The 24,736-nt window shown below is 40.9% G+C and overlaps 1 long non-coding RNA gene across 5 annotated transcripts in view; it reads right to left on the reverse strand.

Moving 5' to 3' along the window:
- LOC110467949 (uncharacterized) overlaps window positions 1-24,736 on the reverse strand; it is a 111,989-nt gene that overhangs the window by 49,299 nt on the left and 37,954 nt on the right. Inside the window, exons 1-2 of one of the 5 annotated variants that reach the window (XR_014956899.1) lie at window positions 13,927-15,444; window positions 932-1,092 (exon numbers count right to left, since the gene is read on the reverse strand). The exons of 1 other annotated variant lie outside the window; for it this stretch is intronic. This is a non-coding gene — a long non-coding RNA (uncharacterized LOC110467949). 3 more of the 5 variants (XR_014956897.1, XR_014956900.1, XR_014956898.1) reach the window with 3 other exon arrangements.

The raw sequence follows: 24,736 nt of genomic DNA on the forward strand, positions 1-24,736 counted from the left end.
TGACCAGTGCTGAAAAGCCAGCAGATATTTCAGGAGTGCAAAGCAGAACCTCTACCAGTTCATTAAGGAAGATTTAGAATTACTTTTGGCTCCGTGCCTTACTGAAGGATACCCTGTTCCACTGCTCAGCCTATGTACTTCCTTCAACTAAAAGCTAAATTGAAAATGCATTATTTGCACCACATAGGGGTTAAACCAGTAAGAAAGGAATAGTAATGGAAAAAGACTTTGTGGTTATTCTTTTCCTTGAGAAAGAAAAGAAATCACACATTTCATATCCAGATTGAATCCTGAAAGGGAACTACTTCCAGAGACAGAAGATTTAGTATCTAGAAATGGAAAACTAAAGAAACAAAAAAACCCTGCATTTTGTTTCAGCATACCCAGTAGTTTTACTTCAGCATTTTTTCAGTCCCAAAGGCACGGTGGAATAATGAGCTATTTGGCTGATGTCAACACTCCGTTCTCTGCGAGGGCTTATACCCAGCATGAAGAAAACTAAAACAAAAAACCCCTAAAAAATCCATTGCTACTATGAAAGGCTTTGAAACAAGCATGATGGATACACAGGGAAGACCAGCTGAGAATTAGGCTCACTGTTCTAGGAGGTGATGACTCCCTCCCTCTAAAGTCCATGTCTGTAGATATTCCATAGTTTTTAAATACTCAGTTTGACCAGCTGAAGCAACAGTGTAATTTCAAGTAAATCATGGAAGTTGCTGCTCACAAATCTCTCCTCTTGTGGGAGACCACAGCTCATAAAAACGTGTAGAAGGCAGTATCACTTAGTGCAGCACAGGCAATTAGGAATATGGAAGGGACTGGGTCAGAACACAAGTCAGAAATAATAGAGAGCATGCACTAATTGGAGAAGCTTTTTATTTTATCAGTGCTTCCATGTCAAATTAGTCAATTGTCTTAGGCTTCTTACCTTAGTGGGCGAGCTATGAATGCTGTGTGCCCTGCACAAAGCCATGTGCAACCTCCCATCTCACTCCCTGCATTTCCTTGTCTCTGCTTTCTGGCCTCAGGACTCTGCCTCTCTTGCAGTGCCTGTCTCCATCAGCCTGGTCACCTTTCAAAGCAGATGACCTAGTTCAAAAATGCAAAACAAATGAAAAAATATTTGACTAAGGCACTCACTGAGCCAAATCTTAGGTACCAAACCCAACTGGCCGTACAGTCTGGCTTCACTGCAGTGCAAAGGAGGCAGTACATCCTTAAATCCATAGTGCTGCAAAATATGCCTGTCCCCTGAATGTTCTATGATAAGAGACAAAATCAGTGAAATACTTCAATAAATGACAGCCCAATAGCCAAATTACAAGGCAAAAACTTGGTCTGAGCCAAGAGAGCATGGAACACCTAAACCACAGCACAGGTTCCCGAGAGAGGCAGAAGAGCTAGACATGCAGTCTGTGGTTTACCAATACAGAATTTGCATTTGCACTGGTTGGCTCTAATTTAAGGCATTTTCACACTGGGTTTCAGGCTAGGCAGAGGATTATCAGTGCCCCTTCTTCCCTTTGAAATTCTCATACCAATTTTCTAAAAATGATCCAGAATACTATGCAGCTTTGTTTAGATTAAGAAACATTTCTGGAAAACTTGCTTTGCATGGAACTGCACTCTCTGCTGCTCCTGTTTTGAAAGCTTTCAGTTTCTGCTGCTCTTGCTTATCATTTCCCAAAAGACTTCGCATCACACAGGACAGGAGGAGCCAACACATCATCGTTCCACCAAAGTTTAAAATACGGTCTTGGAGAGACCCCTATGTCATGGGGTCACTCACAGAAGCACTACTACACAATTTTTGTCTTGCATGCTTTGAAAACTGTTACTCTCCTTAGGTTTCTGACCTCTTTTACAAGTCCCTGTCTTAATTATTGCTAGTGTATTTTCATTTCTGTTATTTGATCCTCTTATTGATTTTCTCTGATGCCATTTTGTGTTGCCCTAGCAAGCCTTCCTATCCTTTTATCAACAAATTTCCTATACTTTCACACTAATTTTTTACTAAAAAATAGGTCTCTAGTTTCTTTTGTAGGTCTAGATCTGTTATGAATATTAATAGCTTCTTGCAAGCTCTATTTGTGGGAGAGTGCTGGTCTTTGATCTGTGGCTTTTTCTTGAATACACTAGCATCTCTGCAATTGGATTTTGGGTCCCTTTTATGTTTTCCTGCCAGATTCCTTTCTTCGTTTCCATCTTTTGCTTTTATTGCAGAGTTGGAAGCTGTGGAAGACCTTTAAGCATTTTTCTTTATTAAGTAAGCCCTCTCATACTGGCACAGTCTATGGTGATTTCAGCCCTCATTGTGGACAATTTCTGTACATTCCCTAAAGGCATCAAGCCATTCAGGTGGGAGCATGTAATTTGTTTTGTACTGTAGAATTCCTGCCATGCCTATATGTATTTAGACCACAGGCAAACCAATAAAGTTGTCATAGAAACAAAGCATTTCATGAATAAATCAATTCATAACAAACTTGTAAACTTCGAAGAATCCACTGTGCTTTAACAACACATCTATTATATAGAAACACTAATCATGTTTGTAATGAATAACATACACGTTCTACATGTGTCCATTTGTTTAGTCCTGTTGGGCATCTTATAAATATTAAGTCTTTCCTGTATGTTGTGCATGTCTCCACAGCAAGACAAGACTGAATTGGATGCTTGCATGATAATGTATCAGCAGGAATTTTTCTATTTCTTTTTTGATGTGCAAGGCAGAGGTTCAGTAAACTCTGAATGCCTTTTTTACATGTCAGTGAGGATTGAAAGTATCAGTGCAGTAATTTTTTTTCTAGTCACAGATAACTTAATAGAACTTCATCCACTCTTCATATAATTATAAAAAAAAGCCAAACAATGAGAGCCTGATAAAAGAAGCAGATAATATTGCTGAGACCTGATAATACAAGAGTAAATTCATAGGCTGAGAATAGCCTACCTTCTTTTACTCCAGTTTGGTTTCACTGAAATATATGCATCTGTGGTGGAAATGCTGCTAGAACTGATCATAATACAGTATCAAATTTCACTTTCCACATCATGCTTCCACTAGCAGCCAGGTGAAATGGGTGCAAAATACTACATGACTGACACAACACTCTGTTTGCCTGCGTGGGAATGGCCAGGCCAAACAGGATAGAGATTTTTTGGGTCTCAGTCTAACAGTCCCCTGATTTCAAAAGAATTGCCATGCAGTGAGGTAGTACTTGCTGTGAGTTGCACACGTGTTTGAACTCTCAGCTACCAATGCAAAGCCAATGGAGAGGTTTTCAAGTACACCTATGAGAAACATGAACAAGGCGAAAGAAAAGGACCACATGACACAGGGGAATAAGAGAATTAACATATTATTAAAGAAAAATGGTTAGCATTCCAATTCAGAGACTGGGTGCCTTCCCAGCAACAAACATACATGATGAAAACATGGGCCATACAAGGACTGCCTTGTGGGGCCCATTCATAGGGGCCCCCAAAGGCCAAAGCAGGTCCCTCCCCAGCACCAGACTTTATTTTCAGTTTCTGCACAGGAAGGGCCAAGCTGAGGTTTCTGTTACAGTGAAACACCTTGTCTGCCTTCTCCATGCAATAGGACTTGTGTAAAAAAGATATGGATAACAGTCTTAAATATCTATCCCAGAAAACACATCTCAATAACAAATTTCTAACATAAATTGGTAAATTTATTATATGTTGGTAGATATATATGTTATATATGGCACAAGAATCTGCCAGATGCAAGATGAAGTCTCATCCTACTGATCCCAATAATTAGGCAGTAGATGATTAGTTTAATATTGTTCTATAACCCATTAATATTATGTAAATTTGATCACAAATACCCTTCACTGTATAGCTACGTCTCACTTCACTGAAACAGCCAGGGAAACAAATTGGAGCAATATATTTTATAGCTACAAGTTCAAAAATGTCTCCTTTCTTTACAAGTAATGTGCCTTTTCTAGTTCTCTAGAATATTCATTATTTGCTTTGACGTTAAGAAAATTCCAAGTATTTATTTTATTATATCATGGATATTTACAGAAGACGTGCATTCTAAAAAGAAAACTTCACAACACATAGGTGGCCTGTTTCTCTACAGAATTTTCCCTTATTCACAATTGGAAGGCTGCAAATAAAGAACTTGGCTCACGGACATATGCTGCAGAATGGACAATATTTGTGTTGCCTATGCCCAAGACAAAAGCTCTCAGTGAGTCAGTGCTGTCCAGGAATATGCTATAGGAATCACAGCTCAAAAGCAAAAATCACCTGCTTTCAAATTCACAAAGCCTTCTTTTAGCTACATATTTTACAGATATGTTATTTCCATAGAAAAATGCATTACCCAGTAATTAGGTTCATTTATGGAATCAAATCAAGGCTGTCTACATTTCTGCTGGGTAATGTTCTTCACAAACAATCCTCTCTCCTGGCTCCTCTGATTATTTTATGATTCCTCTTGCTTCTTGTCAGTACAGATTAAAGGTAACACATACAGCTGGGAACAAACATAATTTTCCAGCAGTAGCATTTTGTTTTCCTTAATAATTAACAAGTGCTGCTGACTAACCTTCCAGTATAAAATGTGCACCTTATGGAAAGGGAGTGGACACAGGTTAGAACAGCTCACTTGGGATATCAAAATAAGAAGTGTGATTAAAGCATTAAAGATTTAGAGGTTGACATTAAGGGATGAAAGGTGGAATTACTGTAAATATAAAACTGTTCAGCATTAAATGGAATGTGTTACACTTGAAACAGTCTTTCAAAGTGCTAACATTTTGGCATTAATTATTAATAGAAACTGACAGCTCATTTTTAATTTGAGCCTAATGACAAGGTTCCTTAAGAGATAAATACAACACACTGACTCAGAGGGTTTGTGGATCTTTTGAAAGGCTCTCTAGGTTGTCTAGACTTTAATCTGAAAATTCCTCAAAAAATAACAGTCTCTGCATAGAGGTAAAAGAAAAAACCCCAACAAGTCAGTGAGTACCAGCCTGCCTTCTCTTTGGGGACACCTGCCCCACATCAGCAGAGTGCCACTGGCAGCACTCCCCCTCTCTGCTACACATCCAGATGGACATAGGAAAAGTCTCTAGGGTGTACCACCAGCCTTTCATGGCCCCCTTCCCCACCAGACAAGCTTTGGAAAATGTGTGTTCAGTTTTCTGAGTGCTTTTCCTATCAGACCACAAACATCATATTCACCCATCACTAATCACTTAATATCTTTAGAGCAACTACCCACCTCCTTTTCCTATTTGTCATAATTGAGTTATGTCACCAAAGCAATGAGTTTTAGGACCCAGTTCTGATCCCACCTCAGTCTCCATCACTCAGGAGTAAAGTCACTGCTGTCAGTGATTAGGAGGACAAGACATACACCAAAAACAAAGTACAGGACCACAGGTCAGGCCAGGCAGAAGGACTGTTGTTTCTGCATCACCTCCGTTGGTCCAAATAAACTTTTGAAGCATCAGCTGTCAGTAAAAATACCATTATCATATTTCTGCTATTAAAACTTGAATTATGATATTCAATGAAAAAATGCATTTTAGATCTGAAATAGGATCTATTCAACAATATCTGTATTACAGAAAGCATATGAAGTCTTTTGTTTCTAGAAATACTTGTAGGAGCACTCAGCTGCTCCTTTGGGACACTACAACTCTCCTAGGGGTGTGAAGTTCTAAATAATCCATCAGAATGAGGGTCAAACATAGCTCATTAGCTTTGGCAGGTGTAAAGGCTCATGGGTGACAATGCACTTCCTTCCAGCCACGCAAACAAATTGCAGCAAGGAGATTAAGTGAAGATATATTGCCATTGCATTCCTACAGGGGAGGTGGGAAATGGGGGAGATGGAAAGAAAGTGGATGGGGCAAGCAGTGGGCAAAATAAAAAGAAAACAAACACCCCATATTTTAGGATATGGCTGAGAAAAATTCTCAGAAGAAAGCAGAAGGAACATGCTGATAGTTTTATCTGCACTTACTGACACATTCAGAATTCCTCAGGGGCTGGAAAGAAACGAAGCAGTTTGCAAGCTGCGCTTTCACTGTGCACAAGCCTGTCTCCCAATATGATAGGAATTAACTCGTGTCTACAAAAAGGCAATATTTGGCAAAGAAGGGCACTGAGGCCATGAGGCTGTCAAATTAAAGGACATTCAGAGAAGAAAAGCACTTGTATACTGATTTAATTCCAGCATTGAGATAAAGGAAGGGTAAATAAGGGTAATAAGGAGGAAGTAAGAGAAATCATTGCTTGAGAATAAACTATGATTTCACTGCAAAGCCTGCTGATGTGAATCTTTTTGGGCTTGGCTTTTCTATTTACTCTGTGCTTTTGTTTTTCTTCATAGGAATTTGTGCTAGAAGTAGCACGTTGGGAGGATCAAAGTTACAAGATGACTTTTGGTAAAAACATTTATATAAAACACTCAGAACTTGACTTCTGGTGCTATCTTGGAATTAGTGTTCACTTTGAGTTGCTCTTTGGCACGTACAGTTCCTATAGCTTACAGGAAATCTGATGAAATCAAATGTGTTCCCCATTAGTGCTAAACAATCTAACTCTACCTGCTCATGGTATTGTATCTGGAGAAATTAAAAATAACATTTGGAAAGCAAGAATGTTTGATTTTGTAAAGCTGTTTTACAGAGATTCTGCACGATCTCTGTCAATAACTAAACACCTGTATTCTGATAAGTGGAAAAGCTGAGCTAAGAAAAGCTGTTAATATACAAAATAAAATTGCTAAACTCACCTAAATGAACCATTTAAAGCAAATTGCTTTCCCAGTACTACTCAGGACTATTTGCCATTTAGGAGTTGTTAGAGAAGTATGAAATATACCTAATGAAATACACAGCCATACAAAAGTCAAGGCTTTTTTATAAGTCATTCTTTAATGAAAGATGAGGCATTTTCTTGTAAAAGTGTTGCCAGTGTGTATATTTCTAAAGCATATTAAGAAATGTACAATCAGAAGCAGCATGCTGTTCTACCTTCTGCTCATTTCCTTGAAAAAGTTCCTGTCACAAATAGAAATGGTATCTGAAAAGACCCAGCAAGTACATCTTTTCTAGGAAAAAGAAAAGATTTCCTCTTCATTTGAAGATTTGATTCCAGGGATGACAAGGCAGTTTGCAATTTCAGCATGTCTCCTGATTTTTATAAAAGAGAGGAACAACAGCTTCAAAGGCCCAGCTCCCAAGTATAAAATCCTTTTGTAAATTTATCTCTTGGCTCCTAATACCTGCTTTAATAAGTTGGTGTCAATACATACATTACACTTGCACATATGAGGGTCACATATAGGTCTGACTGTTGTCTTGACAGCCTCATCCCAATTCCAGCTTTCCCAGAGGCTTCTGGGCTCCCCCCATTATGCTTTACAAACACACACACCCCAATCACAAACCTGAACTGCAGGCTCCTTGCATCCCAGCATAAGGCAGCTCCCCTACGAAAGGGGAACACCCATGTTCCGTGCCACGTGTGGAGGCTGTTCATGCCACGGCACGTGCCAGTATTTTCACCAGCTACAAGACAGGATTTAATCTGTAGCTTGGCTACAACAGAAGCACACCACACAGAAAAAGCTGCAATATACTACCTACACATACTTCTTTGAGGCTACACAGCCGCCTTCCGCACCAAGTGTACACATCCCATTTTATGACATTTCAAATAAGGGCAGCAAGTGTTGATATTGCACATATCTTGCTACATCAGAGCCCTGTGGCATCCTCTTGAGGGCTTTTAAACTAGCAATGTATGCTGTACATGATCTGCCTTGCACACAGACTAGAAAGGGTTCCATATTTCTCACCTCTCCTTCCCTCTTCCTAACCTCACAACCACCTCAACTGAACATCTATAGAAAATAATAAGGTGACTTCAAACAGACAAAATCACGAACTTTACTCTCAGTGATTACAACAAACCTTGGCTTACAGAGACTTGGGGTCCTTCCTGAATTCACCACCATATACAACAGATTACCACTAGCAAATCTCATGTACACTTACAGGCATCATGCCTACATTTTAGAAGACAGCAGCAGCTTGAAGCTCATGAACCAAAATATTTTATTTTTCTAACAATATATTCAATAAAACAAATATGAAGGGTCATTCTAAAACCACAAAGCATTGTATCAAGATTTATTATTTTTCAGTGAGATCCTCTCCAGTGGTTTTTTGTGTCTGCAGTGGGTTTCTAAAAGAGGTAAAAGGGCCTCAGTAACTCCTCGCTTGCACTCCACAGTCCCCACCCAAGGCCAGCCCTTCAGCTAGCACAAACCTGAGCTACAGCCCCTGATGTCACTGGAGCTTTTCTGCCGTGCTGCAGATGGAGGTTCGGCTCCTGCAGTTCTGGTGTGCACGACAGCCCTTTCCAGTATGTAATGCTTTATGGAGGCAGAATTAATACAAACATAACTCCTTCCTCTTTGAAAGGCAGACATCTCCTACAATCTGACACCAACAGTTTATACACCTGCAGGAACCATGACGAAATGGCCCAGGAAATTAGTTTATTATTGTTTAATCGTGTCAAGATTGGAAGATTAGAAGGTGTGCATTTGTGAAGCAGCACACAAAGGGTGGAGTAGTGGGAGTTTAGGAGGCTCTGCCAAGGAAGAAGAATGCAAACGGAATGTTTGGAGCACTTGGCAATAGGCCCTGCAAGTCTCTAGGAAGCAGCGAGACATGAGGAGGGAGGAGGAGATGAAAGAAAAGCAAACAAGACAAGTCTGAGCCCTGAAGACAGGCAGGGAGGGGCATCAGGCATTAGCCTGGGAGGAAAAGCAAGAAGTTAAGTTTCAGCCTGCAGCATTGAAGGACAAGGAAACATCAATGGGAGATGTCCAGGAGACAGCTGAAGTGCTGAAATTTGGGGGTAAAAATAAATTGGGATAGGACCTACCAAATAGGTGCAGAGGTTAAATCACATAAGAGGAGCTGGCAGGGAGAGGAATGGTCTTGTAAACCACAAGAATCAATAAAACTGAGTTTAGGAGGAAAGATGCTGCTTATAGCAATGCTGACTGAAAAAAATTGAATGGGACAGTGAAAACCAAGGTAGAGCAAAGTGAATGTGAATGTCTGAATAAATTGGAAATCCTTGTACATACCTTCTTGGAGAACTGAGACAAAAGCCAGCTCAGCTACTGTAAACTGGCACAGCTCTGCTGAAAGCCAAGGGTACCTTTCCCATTTCTGAGTCAGCCTCAGCAATGTCTTTAGACTTCTCTAGGCTCCTTGTGCACTGCCCCCCAGTACTGCATTAACTGTATCACAAATGTGCAGGCACACAAGGCTAACAGAGTGGTCTTACCACCAACCTTAAGAAGTGTCCATAAATTGTATTTGAGATAGGTAGTAGAAGTGGTATAAAAATATGAATATTGACTTTTATCCATTACTGATAGATGCTCCCATAAAGAAAAAAACTAAGGAGGCTTACTGTGTAATTGTTCAACTCAATGATTTACTGTGCAATCCTGCAAAGCTTATCATGTAACTCATTGTGAAACTCCCTGATTTATTGTGTACACTGCAGAGCTTATCACAATGTTTCTCTGAGAAAGACTTGGCACCACCTTGGGATAGGGTTTCACAGACCATTAATGATGACTGACAGGTTCATTTCAAATGAGTTATAAAAGTTCACTCTACAAAATCATCATGCTTTGTGATATTCAGATATTTTAACTTCAGTGCTGTATAAATACTCCTTACCACCAAGAAATTACTGAACAAGCACATATGAGACATTTCTCTTTTTATATATTGTCATTAGAGTCAACCTTCACCTTTTCATGGTCCATACATGAAAAATGGCAACACTTCACTTTTTTCTTCAGATTGGAGTGGATGAGATATGTACAACCCTTAAACCCAATTATGAAAAGCTAAATGTTCTCAGCTTAGGTAAAATATTTTCAAAATCATAAATCTGCATTTTTGAAGGCTGGGAGACATGTTTATGAAATACTAAGTCTGTGTCTGACATGTCAGATAAAGCCCAGTACAAAATTAATGTAAATGCCACTTAGCCAAATGCTTACATGGTTTCCTTTTTCCTTGACTGGGCACATTAAACTTGAACAAACAGGATAAACACCTGATTTTCGTGGCATTCCTATGCTTGAGGCAGTCCTGATAAAACTGGAATCAGGTATTGACTGCTGCAGATAAGTGGGGAGATACCATCAGGTTTGTGCGTCTCAGAACCAGTGCCATGCTAGAACCACACAGAAATAGCAAGTCTGCCTTTCTATACAAAGGCCTGAAAAGGAATGGATGAAAACACCACTTGAATTACATGGACAATATGTTGAAAGTTAAGTGCAAAACTGAAGAGATCATCCAGCAGATACCACCAGTTCAGGCCAATTCACTGTCAAATCTTGCATTCAGCATAGGACTGACTACTTGCTGAAGCACTTGGCATAGGCCAACAACAATTTAAACATCCATTTCCCCTTTCCCCATTTTGTAAACATTAACCTGGACTTTACAAAAGATCAAGTCTTCATCTCATGTGGTCACACTACAAATTGCACATTATTCTACAGTAGAAAAGCTTATGCATTAATCTTGTTATCATGATTAAAGGGAAGATCAGGAAATGCTTAGTGCCCAGTTTATTTACAACAGCCCATTCCATGTCATTGTATAGCACAGCCAGGTGGTCTTTCCTTGTGTTGTTCAAACAGGTGGATGCTAAGGCTTGCTTTGCTTATACTGGACAAAAGCCAAACCTGCTGTAGTCCTTCAGAGACTTTCAGTGCACACTGCACTGTAAAGATGCCTGGCTCTGTCCCCAGTGTATCAGGGCAGGCTGCCTTTCCCACTCCTGTCAGAGCTCAGAGCAGCCTTTAGGAAGCAAAATACAACCCTGAGAACAAATCAAACATCCCCTATAAGATGGGTCTGTGCACATCTTCTACTCTCAAACACTGTTCAGTACTGATATGAGAAAGAATCAAGTGTGGCTGTGCTGCCATAACTGTGACCATTCATATTCAGTCAGGTCTGGGCTTGGTAAATGGACACAGGCTGTAAAAACTGCAGCTGAAAGTGGCAGCTTGGATATATCTCAAACTGCTCTGTGCTTCTGTAGAAGGGTTTGTTCAGGTAGCCTCATTAACAATCCATGGCTCTCCAGGCAGTGGGACAAGAGCAAGAGCAAAAGCATACTCGTGGCATGGAGACTCACACAACCCTAGGACCATGGCAAAGAGCAGTTTTCCTTTACAAATAAGCTGAATTCACTACTAAGGTGTTTTTGGATCACACTGTGGTAGCCACAACCACAAGAGGAGTCTTAAAGAAATCTGTTTCTAAAAAAACCCACCCAGTTTTCATTGTTCCTGTTGCAAAAAAGCATTTAAACACATTTTTGCACTGTTAGAAGCAAAGAGAACCGAGCCAGTATAGCTACAGAACTGCCTCAGCTTTCTTTTGTCAACGAATCAGAGATTTACTTCCATTATTTATACTGGAAAACAGCAGGATTTCCATCTCTTGTAATTAATTTTCAATACTGTAGAAGACTGAGCACCTGATTCACTGACTACAAAAGGGACCAAAGCACATGTTTCAGTTTAAGCGTGTGACAAACTGCTTAAAGCAATCAGGGCCAAGGAAGTGTGCAGTGCTTTCTGCTGTAGGTGCTTCCACAGCATCATTTTCCTCCTCCTCTGCTAACATGAATCAGTGCTGTCTTGCCACTGGACTGGCTGACCTATTAAAAATGTATCTGGACATACAGCTGTAGCCTGTGATACACAGTCAGCTCTGTTCCGTCAGATTGATTTAGAGAAAGGAATATGCTTATCTGGAAAGGTAAAAATCACAAGGCAGAAAAGGAACAGCTGGCAAGTCTTAAAGACAAAGGGGAGGCTCTCTTCAGACACTTTTCTTGTATAATTTATGCTGTAGACATTTTACTCTGTCTAATTGCCCCATTTCAATCTAATGTCAGTTAATCAATGACTTCTGCATAGCATGGAGGTGAACCCTGGATGCAGAACAAATGCATAAATTTGGTCTGCCTTTTTGCAGGCTCTACTTACAGAGCTTCATCTTTTGCATTTGCTTTCTGGAATTGAAATTTCTTCTCTTTTGACTCATCCCCAGCAAACACCCACGCTCTCCCTCTTTTGAGTCACAGTGTTTTTGTATTTTTAAATCATGATTACACTTCTGTAAAATGTAGATTTTTTGAAGTACCTCACCACTGCTTTTTACTATTAATGTTTTAGTATTCTGCTATTTTTATTTGGAAGGTCTGCTTCTCAAACCTCTCCAGGTGGTAAGATCCCAGATACATCATGAAACAAACATTGTGACTTTTTGCCTTGCTTTGCTTCTGAAGTCTTGATTTCATGCCTTTCTTTCCCTTACTCAATATATTCAACCATAGTTTTAAAATGAGAATATATTATCCCAAGTACTTGGAGGGACCCACAGTTTTTTTTCAGCTTCTAGGCTAAGCTACATAGAGCAGTTGGGAACAAAAAACATTCAAAGATTATGCCAATCAAACCCCACATGTAAAGCATCTGATTTGGCAGGTGTTCCAGTCTACAACTTTGTGGGATGAAGCCCATATTCTTCTGTTACCTTCACATTAATACTACAGACACACATCTAAATACACTTGCAGATATCCTGGAGGAGAACCCTGCACTTATCCCAGAGAAGCACACTCTTGCTTCTTCAAACGTGCCCTATCAGAATCTGACAAAATAAAGAGACTGTTTCATTTTTTTTTAAGGAAAATTGGAAAACCTCCCCAAGTAGTAGCCTGAGTGTAAGGCTTAAAACCTGTACATAGTTATCCTGTGTCCTCCTGGTGGTCAGATGAGCCTTGTATGGAGTTGGACAAAAACATAGGCAAAGTAACACTGTTTTCCATATTTTTCTAAATGGTGGAGAAATGCAACATAAGGCGCTTTATTTATCCCATGTCTTTAAATGGCCTACATGTGTAAGTTGTTCTGCTAAATGTATGAAACAGTGCCCCAAGTTTCTTAAGAGCTGGATGTTTATTGAGGAGGTATTTTGGAGAATTTTAACTCAATCCATTCTGCTGCAAATAACTGTAGTCCTTCTCTTGAAACAATACATGCAATTTAGATCAAGTCATTTTCTAACACTCTGTCCCAAAAAAAGGCAAACTAAGACAAACCCTCCAGTTCTTCTCAGCTCCCACCACCCCAAATTTTCTACCATGGCCCACACAAAACACACAGATGCCAGGAGGCTTATGGCTTGATTTACAAAATTCTTGAACAATAGCTTGGGTTTGCACAGAATAGGTTAACACAAGATCAGGCAAGTGAGCAAGCACAGAAACCCTTTGGCTGCACAGGAGATAAGAGAACAGCACTACCTCAGCTACAGCTGTGTCAGCTGGCTTCCACCAGCTGCATCCCTGCAGGAACTGCAGCCCCTGTCCCTGTGTCTCTGAGGAAAAGTCTGGAACACTAGAGCTGAAAGGCTATTGCAGAAGAATTGCTTCAAGATATGAAGTCTACATACTTCCTTATGCTCCTAAGAAATCTTAGAAATCTTGCCTTTCTAATTCAAAATAGGCTTTGAAGACATGGGATAGGGCAGGCTCCTCCAGGTTAAGTAAACTCCATTACAGTATTAACTGAATTCAACTAACTATGTTTTCTCCCAGCAGGACAGGGAGGCATGACCAGGATCAGTCACAAAGCAGCTAATGGAGAGAGCAGGGCAGCTTCAACCATGAGTCCCAACATCAGGCACGTTCACAGCAGCCACACAGGCCTGGGGCCAAGCTTAGGGCATAATTTGCAGGTCAGGGTCCAAACCAGATACTCCCCTACAGACTGCCAGCCAAGTCCATACTTACAGGACAGCTCTATCACCAAGCCTGGAGGCCATACACAGGCCAGAGTCCACATCAGCAGGGGGCACCCACCAGGAGCTGCAGAGCAGCAGGTCCACAGCACTGCTGATAAGCAGGGGGATGCAAAGGGCTGAGCTTAAATCCTCAGTCCCTGGAGGGGGTGGGATGCCCCAGGTGAGGCTGCTCAGGAGCATTAATACCTATCAGTGCCTGGAGGCACCTGACACCTAATTTATTGTTCAATTAATTTCTGTGCACATTTATAGCAAAGTGGGGGGTTAGACTGCATTATACCATGTGCTTAAAAAAAATTACAAAACCCCACCAAAGCAAACCCCAGGTACCCTAATGAAAACCTTGAGAGAAACCTCTATTAAAAATACCAGATGTGATATGGAGCCTCAGAGGGGATATGAAGTTTTATTCAATATTTCCTAGTTGAACTCAACATTCTGCTCAGGGAGCTACAATAGTGCACAATCAAAACCTTCTCTTATTTACCACAACAGTCTACTGTAGGGCGTCACATTCCTGCTGGTACAGAGGTTATTTAATATCATTTTTTTAGTTGTAAATTACAGCTCCAAATTTTTCCATATGCTTTATTCAAGACCCATTGAACTGTTATGTTAATTGTTCCAAAATAGGTGGGATTTGTCATCAAAGAACAGATCAAGATCACACTAACTTAAAACAGCCTTTTTCTTTTGCCTGAAAAGAGTAGGACTACCTGGGGATATTTTTTTCTTTTGCCAAAGGAGAGAATCAGACCGATGAAAATTTGGCTCATCAGGAAGATGTATAATGTATTTTATCTTCAGTTTTTGAGAAAACCCTGTGTCAGAAACGTGTATTGTAGGTGGAATAAATTCACTGCTGTATAAAATTAGAAATCATTCTGAGATCACATGTAAAACAAACATAGTCAACAATAACGTTGTTTTAAAAGCTATTTGATTTGTGTTAATATTCCTTTTCTAATACACTATCATTAGTATTTTATTGATCTCAAGGTTCTTGGTATTTCAAAGGCTCTGATTAAAATTTTCTCCAAATATAAGAAAAAAATCTATTGTACCAATTATATGAGCAATCTGAAGTCTGTAGACAGTGTCGCTTTACAGGACAAAACAGTAGCAAAAGGAAATAAAAGCCAGTGTCAATCTTCAATGAAATTAACACAATTTAATGCAGCTCCAGGCAAAACAATGAAATCTGTAATTTATCAGCACTGGATAACATCACCAGGAGAATTATTTAATGATTAACTACAGTGGGCTGGAGCCTGAGGTGAGGTGTATTGGCTTACGACTGCTCTTGGGGTGTGCTCTGCCTCAGAGCTGAAACCCTGGCCATTGGCACTGCAGGACAAACCCCACAGGGCTGCCCTGCTGCCTGAGACACGGCCGGGGCAAGGGGAATATGGAGATGACCTCTTCACCAGCTTCGCAAGTGTAGGAGTGCTCTGGACTGGCAATGAAAGCACTGATGCATTGGAACAGCTTTAAATGCAAAACCAATAAAACCACTCACCAGAGGAAGGGCAGACGCTGCTCTGTCACTGATGCAGATTTTTATCACTGACCCTTATAGAAACAAGATTTCACACCAAGTATTTTTTGCTATAAAGAACTGAAAAGGGAAAGGAACTTCATGTTAGTATTCAATATTGTAGCTTAAGTACTGGCAAATTACATTTCTGTGCTTCATGGAAGCAATCTGCTTCTGTGACTAAACAGATTTTTGTGTCAGAGCTTAATAATGGGGCTCAGAGTGACCAGGGGAAGCCATGGGGAAAGGTGCCACTTTTATCAGCCTCCCATGGGGTGCAGAAACAGACAGGATTCCAGAAGGGGGGGACCAACAACCGGTCTGTACCCTAGAAATAAGGAAAAGGGGACTATCAAGCTACTGGAATCACAGAGAGGCCAAACTGATGTAACCAAGAGCAGACAGCCTTGGGAACAACCTAACATGGTTCGTGGGCACACATGCATCTCTCATCCTTGTATGTAGCTGGGTTTCTCAGCTTTGGTGACCACTGCTGGGTGTTCCCCTCCCAGCCTCTGCCGGCACATTTCCACAGCAGCAGCATGGGCAGGCTGAGCCAGCCCAGCAGTGCAGGGTGCCTGTGCCAGCACTCTGCAGGGCCACCCGTGTCCTGCCCACCCCCGGCATGGCCTTGCTGCTGCCTTGGTGCACAGTGGCCTGGGGTTCACATGGAGGACACAGCTCAGCTGGCCAGGGCACAGAGGTCCATCCCAGCAGTGCCACCCAGCCCCTGCTCTTAGGGGCAGCTACAGGATCCCTACAGGCCGATAGGGAAAGGGATGAATTCCAAGCAGTATTTGGGAAAGTCAAAGAGCTGTTGGCTTTTCCATGTGGCTGAACAGCTCGCAGCTGAAGTCTGAGCTCCAGACTTGGCCCTGGCCCTGCCACTGTTGCTTGGCTCTAGCCCAGGGCTGCTGGCTTGGTCCTGGCACATCCCAGCTTTAGGACGGGGATTTGGATTGTAGGTGCATGAGAGACTCCACCAGGATGGAGCCAGAAAGCTTTGGAGCAAGTGCATTTCCTCCCCTGGGAGCAGCACTCTGTCTGTGAAGCTACGCCTCTGCATGGCTTTCTATAGCCGATGAGCAAGGAAGACACCTAATTCCTTTTATTATATTTTGCAGCCTGAAGACAGTGAAAGTGTTGAGACAGAAATATCCTAGATCAACTTCTCCATCATGGTAATCAAATAGTGCATGGGCTGTTGATTTAATAATGCATTTTTGCTATAGAGATGCTAAGAGTGTGTAAAGTATCTTCATTTTTAAGTATTATAGTCATTGCAATCCATTGGGACATTAGCTGTGTGTTACCTTGGTCGTTTTATGTCTGGGTTCTTTCAAATTTGTCATTTTTATGCACCCTCCAGAACGTCTTCAGACTGGCAGATCCTTTTTCATTGTAACTTCTGGGACGAACATCAACAAAGTTCTCGTTACAACAATTAACAAAAGTAATGTTGTGTCTCCAAAAGACGATTGCCAGTAATATCTATACACAGATTGTACTGTTCTCCCTCTAAGTCTTGCTGCTGATTAACAGGGTGGGTTTTTCCTGAAGAATACGTTGTTTTTCTAGTTTGCTATTAGCCTCCACAAATGACTATGTGATGCAGTTTTGTGTCTCCAAGCCTACAGTAAATGAGAAACATTTTGTAGAATTTTCTTTTGCTCTTGAATTTTTCAACATGCACATGGGATAAGAATGTAACAAGACTCCAATAGAATTTTATAATTGGATCAAAACACAGTTCACCCACATATGAGCTGGATTGGTTGTGATAGATGTCAGGAAAAATTCTAAGGCAATACTAAAATTCTTTTATTCTATAACTGCCAAATAAAATAGTACTAAAAGCCTGTGAGCAAAAGCCTCCTGGTTTGGCTGGGATTAAATAGGAAAAGAGTAATCAGATAGTGGATGAGGCATCAGTAAAATCAAATTATGTGAAGCCAAATGATACGATTGCCATACCACCCTCCCTACCTCCATTTCTGTTTCAGTTCTGAACGCATTAATCACGGCTAGATCGCCACACCTTGAACCCAGACCAGGTATTCTACATCTCTGGCAATAGCCAAAGGCTCGGCGTGTGATTATCCCCTCGCAGCTCCTCTGGCTGCTGTTACGACCTCATCAGACCGGGTCGGCCGCCCAGATGGGAGTGGCCGGCCAGAGCGTGGGTTATTTCTGGGTTATTATGCTCCTGAAGCTGAAATACTGACTTGCCTGCTTTCAAGAAGAGGCAGTGATGTTTCCTCAAGGGCCCGCAGGCCTGGCCCACCCGTCCGGGCGGGAGGATCCCACCGGCCGCACACTGCGAAGCCCAAGTTGGCAGGGCCCGGTCCATCAGCCCTGCCCGTGGCCGAGCCCGGCGCTGCTGCCGGCCCCGAGGCTGCTGGAGCAGAGCTCAGCCGCCCCTGTGTGCGCCGTGTGCCGGCCCTTGGGCGCGGAGCTGCCCCACGCTCGGCCCCGGGCAGGCAGCTGGGGCGAGCTCCCGGTGCCGCAGCCCTTCCTGCCCGGCAGCCGGGAGCTGCGCGGCCGGACCCAGCCCAGACACCAGCTCGGCCCCAAAGCAGCAGTGCAGCGCGACAGCCCCTGCCAAAACGCTCCTATTTCTTCACGGCACGGGAGCAGAAGCCGCGCCGGAGTGCTGACGCTCCGCGCCCAGGCGCTCCCGGCGCCGCCCCGGGCAGGCCAGCGGGCCGGGATGAGCGCGCCCTGCCCTCCCCGGCGGGGATGGCGGCAGCCCGGCCTGCTCCCCCGGCAACGAGAACTAAAGCAGCGAGGGCGAAGCTACCGCCAGCCCTCCCGAAGCCCCGGTGCAGCCTTCCATTGTTGTGTGCAGTGCCCAGATTGTCTGTCAGCGATGCAACATAATTAATTAGATTTAGATTAGATGAAAATACATTAGACACAGTGAGACGCTACCTTCCTGCCTGTCCATCCCTGGAAGAACTGGGCACAGTTTCTTTCCTTATGCATATTCCCTTAATAATATATTTGTCACAAGGATTCTTCCTACACCCATCTGGCATATAGATATTTTTCCAAATTTGTCATTTTTTATGTTCCAAAACCTATTTTACTTCACATGCTTTCATAATGAAGCAGCAAAAGCCTGCCATAGCTTGATATATGGAGCAGAAATCACATCTGTGCCAGGCTGTTTTCTAATCAGATAAAGCACTGAATACCTGCAGTGCTTTTTCTTCTGGCCTTTGAATAGATGTACCTGAGTGACTTCTAGTGCTCATCTAGCTTTGCATTTACAATTACAACAAAATACCATTCCTACTTCTAGCTTTCATCTAATTTCAGTGCTTTTAAAGCAAAAGAAAAAGAACCATTAGAATTGCCTAGTGGTCCCCCACACAATGCAAACCATGGAAAGTCATTCTGCAACTTGGGCATCAGCCCAAACACTTGTGCTTGAACTAGAGTGTACTTTTCAGAAGGACATTTGCCCTCATTTCTCCTTTTAATGCTGTCAATCACACCATAGAATATAGGTATCTGTTACTAGTGAGGAGTGAAATGGGCAACAGAGTGGGGACTTCAGTAAGTTTGCTCTTGCCAAATTTGGGCTCCAGAAAGAAGGAGAAAAAGAGGCGTGATGTCCCATTTTCACTAGCGGCATAAGTCTGTGATGCAAAAACTTCACTTAACAGAGTCATAGGAAAATGCTTCTACTTTTTTCTGTGCCTTCACCTGTCCTGCTGTGGCCTGGCTCCTCACCACTGCCTGGCTCTTTTGCATGCACTCAAACAACAGGCAAGATGGATTCTGCAGGAGATAATTTCATCTGAAGCCACATTAACTCCCCAGACACACTGTGTGTTTCTCGTGGTACATCCCAGGAGAGGCTTCGTTGGCACAGCAGAGACAGGAAGGCTGATGGTTTGTGGCACTCCCCTATGCCAAATCCCAGGAGACACTTCCTCCTACTTTGAATTTCTTCTGTTCATATAAAGCAAAAGGACAATCTGAGGCATTGCTCTCAGTATAGTTCAAAACACAGTTTGAAGTGTGAATTTTTCAATATTTGAAGCATTGGCTTTTATGATTTATTTATTGATATTCCAGGACAAGCATCACAGAGTGAAGCTGGTGCCTAGTCCAAATATAACAACAATCATTGAATGAATAGCAATATTTTAATGACATTTTGTCCATTACTATGCAGATAAATTTTGTCTCTGTATAATAACACAAAGATATCAAGATGATAAGATCAAGCATATTGCAGAAACACTACAAAAACACTACTCTGAACCAGAACAGTTCATATTGTTTCATTTCTGACAACAGCATGAGCTTTATGAACAGAGCCTGGCTTTATAGTGGGTGTGACTCAGGCATAGGAGGTGTGCAGGGTTTGCTGTCTTTTATCCCTTGAGTCCACCTTGCAATATTGCTGGTATCCGTGTGTAACAGATAGTGTTGTGCACTGGGCTGGAAGATAATAAATAGATGTGAGCTGATGATTTACAGGAGGGTGCTTGGAACTCCTTGAACCACTGGGGAAGGGAAACTGTGCCGGTACAAGGTTGTGCTGTCAACCTCGCAATAGTTTTTCCTCTCTCCTGAGGGCAATTTCTCCAAGATGTAACTTGCTTCCTGCCTCATCATCTGGAAATTCACAAATCAGAGGAATTGTGGTTAATTACTAAAATGGCTGATCCATAGATCCTTAGCTGTCAGAGTCTGGGGGGAGGGGTTTAATTGTTGTTTTCCTCTGAAAAGATTTCTCCTAAAGTGATGAAATAACTCACATTAATGAAGATTGCAAATAGAAGACTTCTGTGATTATTTCCAATTGTTGCAAGAATGTTGCAAGAATTGCTTATTTAAAATGAATTGCTTTCTTAAGTGAAGAAACAGATATTTCTCCAAACATCCAGAATAAATTTAGCCCTAAAACGTTCATAACGAAGGATGAATGCATATCCAGGCTACCACTGCATGTGATCTCTGATCATACAGTAGTTAAGTTTTACAATCACAGTGATTTATGGTGCTAAACTGTGGAGCTTCATATCTGCAGGGATGTGGGTAAAGGGGTGGAACTCTCATCAATCAAAAGACTATACTTCTTCAGCATTTGGATAATTAAGGCAGACAGTTAAAAAGCATGAAATAATATTTTTAAAATTAAATCAGAATATCTATTTGCATAGTGTTATTAAGCAATACAGTGCTGATACACCTTTTCAAAAAGCTTGCCTAGAAATGCACTTGTTATCTTGTAGCACTTGATATATGTGTTCTTCAAATTCACACTGAGGGTATTCGTAGAGTTGTTATATAATACTGTCCTCAGCTTAAAAAAACAGGATTACAAATAAAGGGTGTCTTTTCAGTTTATTCCAAGACCTAAACAAAAGAAAAAGAAAAAAAATTAAAAGCACAAGCAATTTTAAAGTGCAAAATTCTGAAATCTCACTCATCTTATTGATAGTGCTTTTCTTTCAATTCACCAATCCCAGGTAGTCAGGCATAATGAGGGGCTAGCACAGGGGAACTGTATTAGTCAAACAATGTTCAAAAAAAAAAGTTTAATTAACTGCATATTTTGTAAAAGCCACATTTCATTACTGTTTGTTAGGAAGATGGAAGCATGCACTGGAAACACTAATTCTAATTATTACTTGAAGTGGGAGTTTTTGGCAGAAGGTCAAGGAATAATAGAAGAATGTGTGAATCTGTGCTACAGCATAGCAGTAAGACTAATCATTTGAATACAGCCAGTTGCTTTTTCTTGGACTGTCTGTGTGCTGTTCAATGTTCTGGATGAATCTAACACAATCAGCCTGTTCTCTGGTGTATATCCACTTCCTGCTGACTCAGGGCAGCTTGCCTCTTCTGCCATTTATTAAAATGAAACATTCCTATTAAAACACAATTTTTCAGAGAGATGACCAAAGAGATATTAGTAATGACATTATTAAAACTATTTTGTTTAAAATGAACTGTCACACTTGTGTGTTGCAAAGCAACACAAACAAATCTATTTCATTTAGTGAGAGATTGCTTTGAAAAGCTGGATTTCTTTCTTTCTATCAGAAGGTATTGCAGAGGGGATGTGATCTGTGCTCCAGGAAACCTCCAGCTTTTATAGCTATAAGAAAGGAGGAATATTGTTTCTAGTACTCTCCATAGAAAATAATGTATAATTCATGGATTTGATTAACATGCAAATATGATCCATGGTCTCCAATGTTTACATCTCCTAATAATCTATTAATGGTTTTAAAAGTAAAGGGTAATAGAAACATTTTGTATGAGCAACATTTACTCGTGGCTGTGTTTTTCTCTAATTGTATAGTATAAGCATGTATAGAATTAAAACAGAAACAATGGAAATTAATTAACCTATGATTCTCAAATAAATATTTATTGAATATAAGGTCACATGGCCAATAATTTGAGATTGGCTAGTGAAAGACCCTATTATCATCAGATGACAACATGCCTTAGAAAAATTGTGCTAGGGAATGGAAAGGTACCTTTCTGTAACTATTGCTTGAAATGACCCCTAGATTTGGAAATAGGATTTGTATTGAGATTTCAGCTCCTCCATCAAACATGGAGGGGAAAGAAACAAAGAAATTTAACATACATCTCAAAGACTTGACTTTTTCAGTTCTCTTTGTAACAGCAGTGGATAGATGAGAGTTCATGGGGGTACAACCTTGTTTAATATTTTAGGATCAGCTACTCTCCATTTCCACACTGTATTTGAAACGTTAAGAGTTGTCTGAAAAAAATATCAGAACCCACTTCTTGCTTTATCAGAGCAAACATACGGCAATGGCATGCAGATAATTCAAGATTTTGGGGATTTCTTCTATTCTGAGCACTTGCTGGTTGAAGGTTTGCATGGTTTTCCTCCAACTTTCTGCAGTACTGTTGCACAACCCCCCCCCAGCTGATACCCCAGCCCATTGCTGAATCCCTCACCTTTCCCTCTCCCTGCCCACAGGAGGATCTGCCAAGGTAGTGATTCATTTCTGTATCAGAAACCGCAGAAAGAGAAACAGTGCAAGACATGGCCACATCTGCTCTTTGTTAAAATATACATTTAAAGTAACAATGCTGTAGGCAACAATAAACCATTTTAATCAACTAATGGAAAGAAACATCCTGTCAAGGACAGTTTTGATGATTTTCATTTTATAACCCATAAGCACTGGACAGTATTTTAGACCAGAGTTGAGGACTTTTTCTCTGAGTCTGGAGTTTGTCTGAGGATAAGGAGAAAAAAATATGTCAATCTCCACAGCATCTCTCTATATTTCTAATAAAAAGTATTCCTCATATCACATAAATATGAAAGGAATGATGGACTTCTGAACATTTATTAGCAAATAAATATAGGGCCTTTTTAAAAACAAATGCATATATGATGCCAAAGCCCTTTATTGTGCCAGCTATTCCCTTCCTAGAATGCTGATTTCTCAGAGAAATGAGAACAAATTATGTAAAGTTGGGAAACAGCCAGGATGTTGAATCAGCACCTTAGCTCACCCCTTTGTGGCTGACTCTGTGGCATGCAGATCTTGACCATGAGCTTGTGCCAGTGCTTTAATCCTCAAGTATGATTATCTTTTTCAGGCTAACTGTGACTAAAAAGTCAGTCTCTTAGCCCCACTCTAGTATGTTATACCTTTATTATATCTTCTTCCCCTTTGGGGCATGGAAGAACACTCATAACCCTTCCAGAAATGAGAATTGCCTGAAAGCTGCTTTTGTGTGAATTTGGGAAGCTGGGTGGTGGGTTCACTATAAGAGAGACAGTTCAGAAAACAGTTTATGCGCTATTCATATTGACCCATAAGTGTAGAAAAAACACTGATTTCTTCAGTGGAGGCTACCTGTCAGTATAAACAATCACAATCACATTCACAATGAAAATACACTAATTTTGCAGAACGAAAAAGGCCTATTGGTACTTAGACTTCACACTTTGCTACAGATTTCCTTAATTAAATGAATGCAACAAGTTGATTAGACTTGAGAAGCTCTGAGAAAAGTCAGATCCATTTATACTGAAAAGTAGGACTCAGAAATAAATTATTCACAGATTATTAGACTAAGACAAGCATTTCTCAAACATTTCTCAATACTTCAGAAAAAGCGACATATTGAACTCTATTTTACTGTGAGGCTCAAAATGGCAATTAACAGTCCTAAGCTGCATATAAAACCCAGTATGAACCACGTTTACAAGAACATTGTGTGTGAATCAAATTACTTTATCTTTGGTTTGAAGAACTTGGAAATAATTGCCAATAAGTATTCATGTATAGAACCAGTTTTTTGAAACAAGTTATTTTAATTACTACTAGTGTCAGGAGTACGTGTAGGCAATTTTATTAGATTTAATGTGTTTAGTGAAGCTCCCTGAACTATATCTGGTTTATTTCTGTAGAGGATGAAATATTTAATATAACTTTATTATTCTTACTTTCTAATATTGTATTAATTTCTAAATGAAATCCCAGAATTTGATGTTTTTGTTGCATTCACAGAGAATAACAGGATGAAACAGAGCAATGTATTTATCCTCCTGAACATCTGAGCATCATGTAGACATGGCTTTCTATAGACTCCCCTTGTAAAATACATTCCTTTCAAGCTGCATGTATTTAGAGACCTTTCCATTTATACCCACACCTGGACCCCAAAACAATGATGAGTGGAAGCTCTTCCATGCAAGAATGGGAATCTGAAAAAATAGAGAGGAAAGGTCCCTAAGATGTGAACATCGTGGTCCTGAAAAATGATAGAAATCCTTGATTGTTTTCATTTATCAGTTCTTTCACTTCTAGCAACATTTTTCTCAAACATGGAGTTCCTTGAACTTTCCACATCAAATTACTAAGAAAGTTAACAAACAAATTATATCAGCAGCTCTGTCTGTATATAATGCTAAGAAGGCAATTCCAAGATATCTATACAGGTGAATGATCTAATCTTAGCATATGTCTAATAGTCTTTCTAGTGATATGATTTGTGGATTTGCTTGTTTTCCTTACCCACCGAGGCCATACACCCAGGCCATTTCCAACACTGCAGTGACAGTCCAGCTGCCCAGAGCAGCTTGCACAGCTCAGGACACACCACTGCATCTGCCACAGCTGAGGGATGGGCAAGGGCATGGCCTGCCTGGCACAGAAACATGAACTGAGCGGTCACAGGCACAGAAACAGGCACTGAGGGGTCACAGGCACAATGTCACTGTCGCCTCCCTCCTCCA

The sequence above is a fragment of the Lonchura striata genome, chromosome 8 (assembly GCF_050655825.1).
Source record: "Lonchura striata isolate lonStrDom1 chromosome 8, ASM5065582v1, whole genome shotgun sequence".
Classification (NCBI taxonomy): domain Eukaryota; kingdom Metazoa; phylum Chordata; class Aves; order Passeriformes; family Estrildidae; genus Lonchura; species Lonchura striata.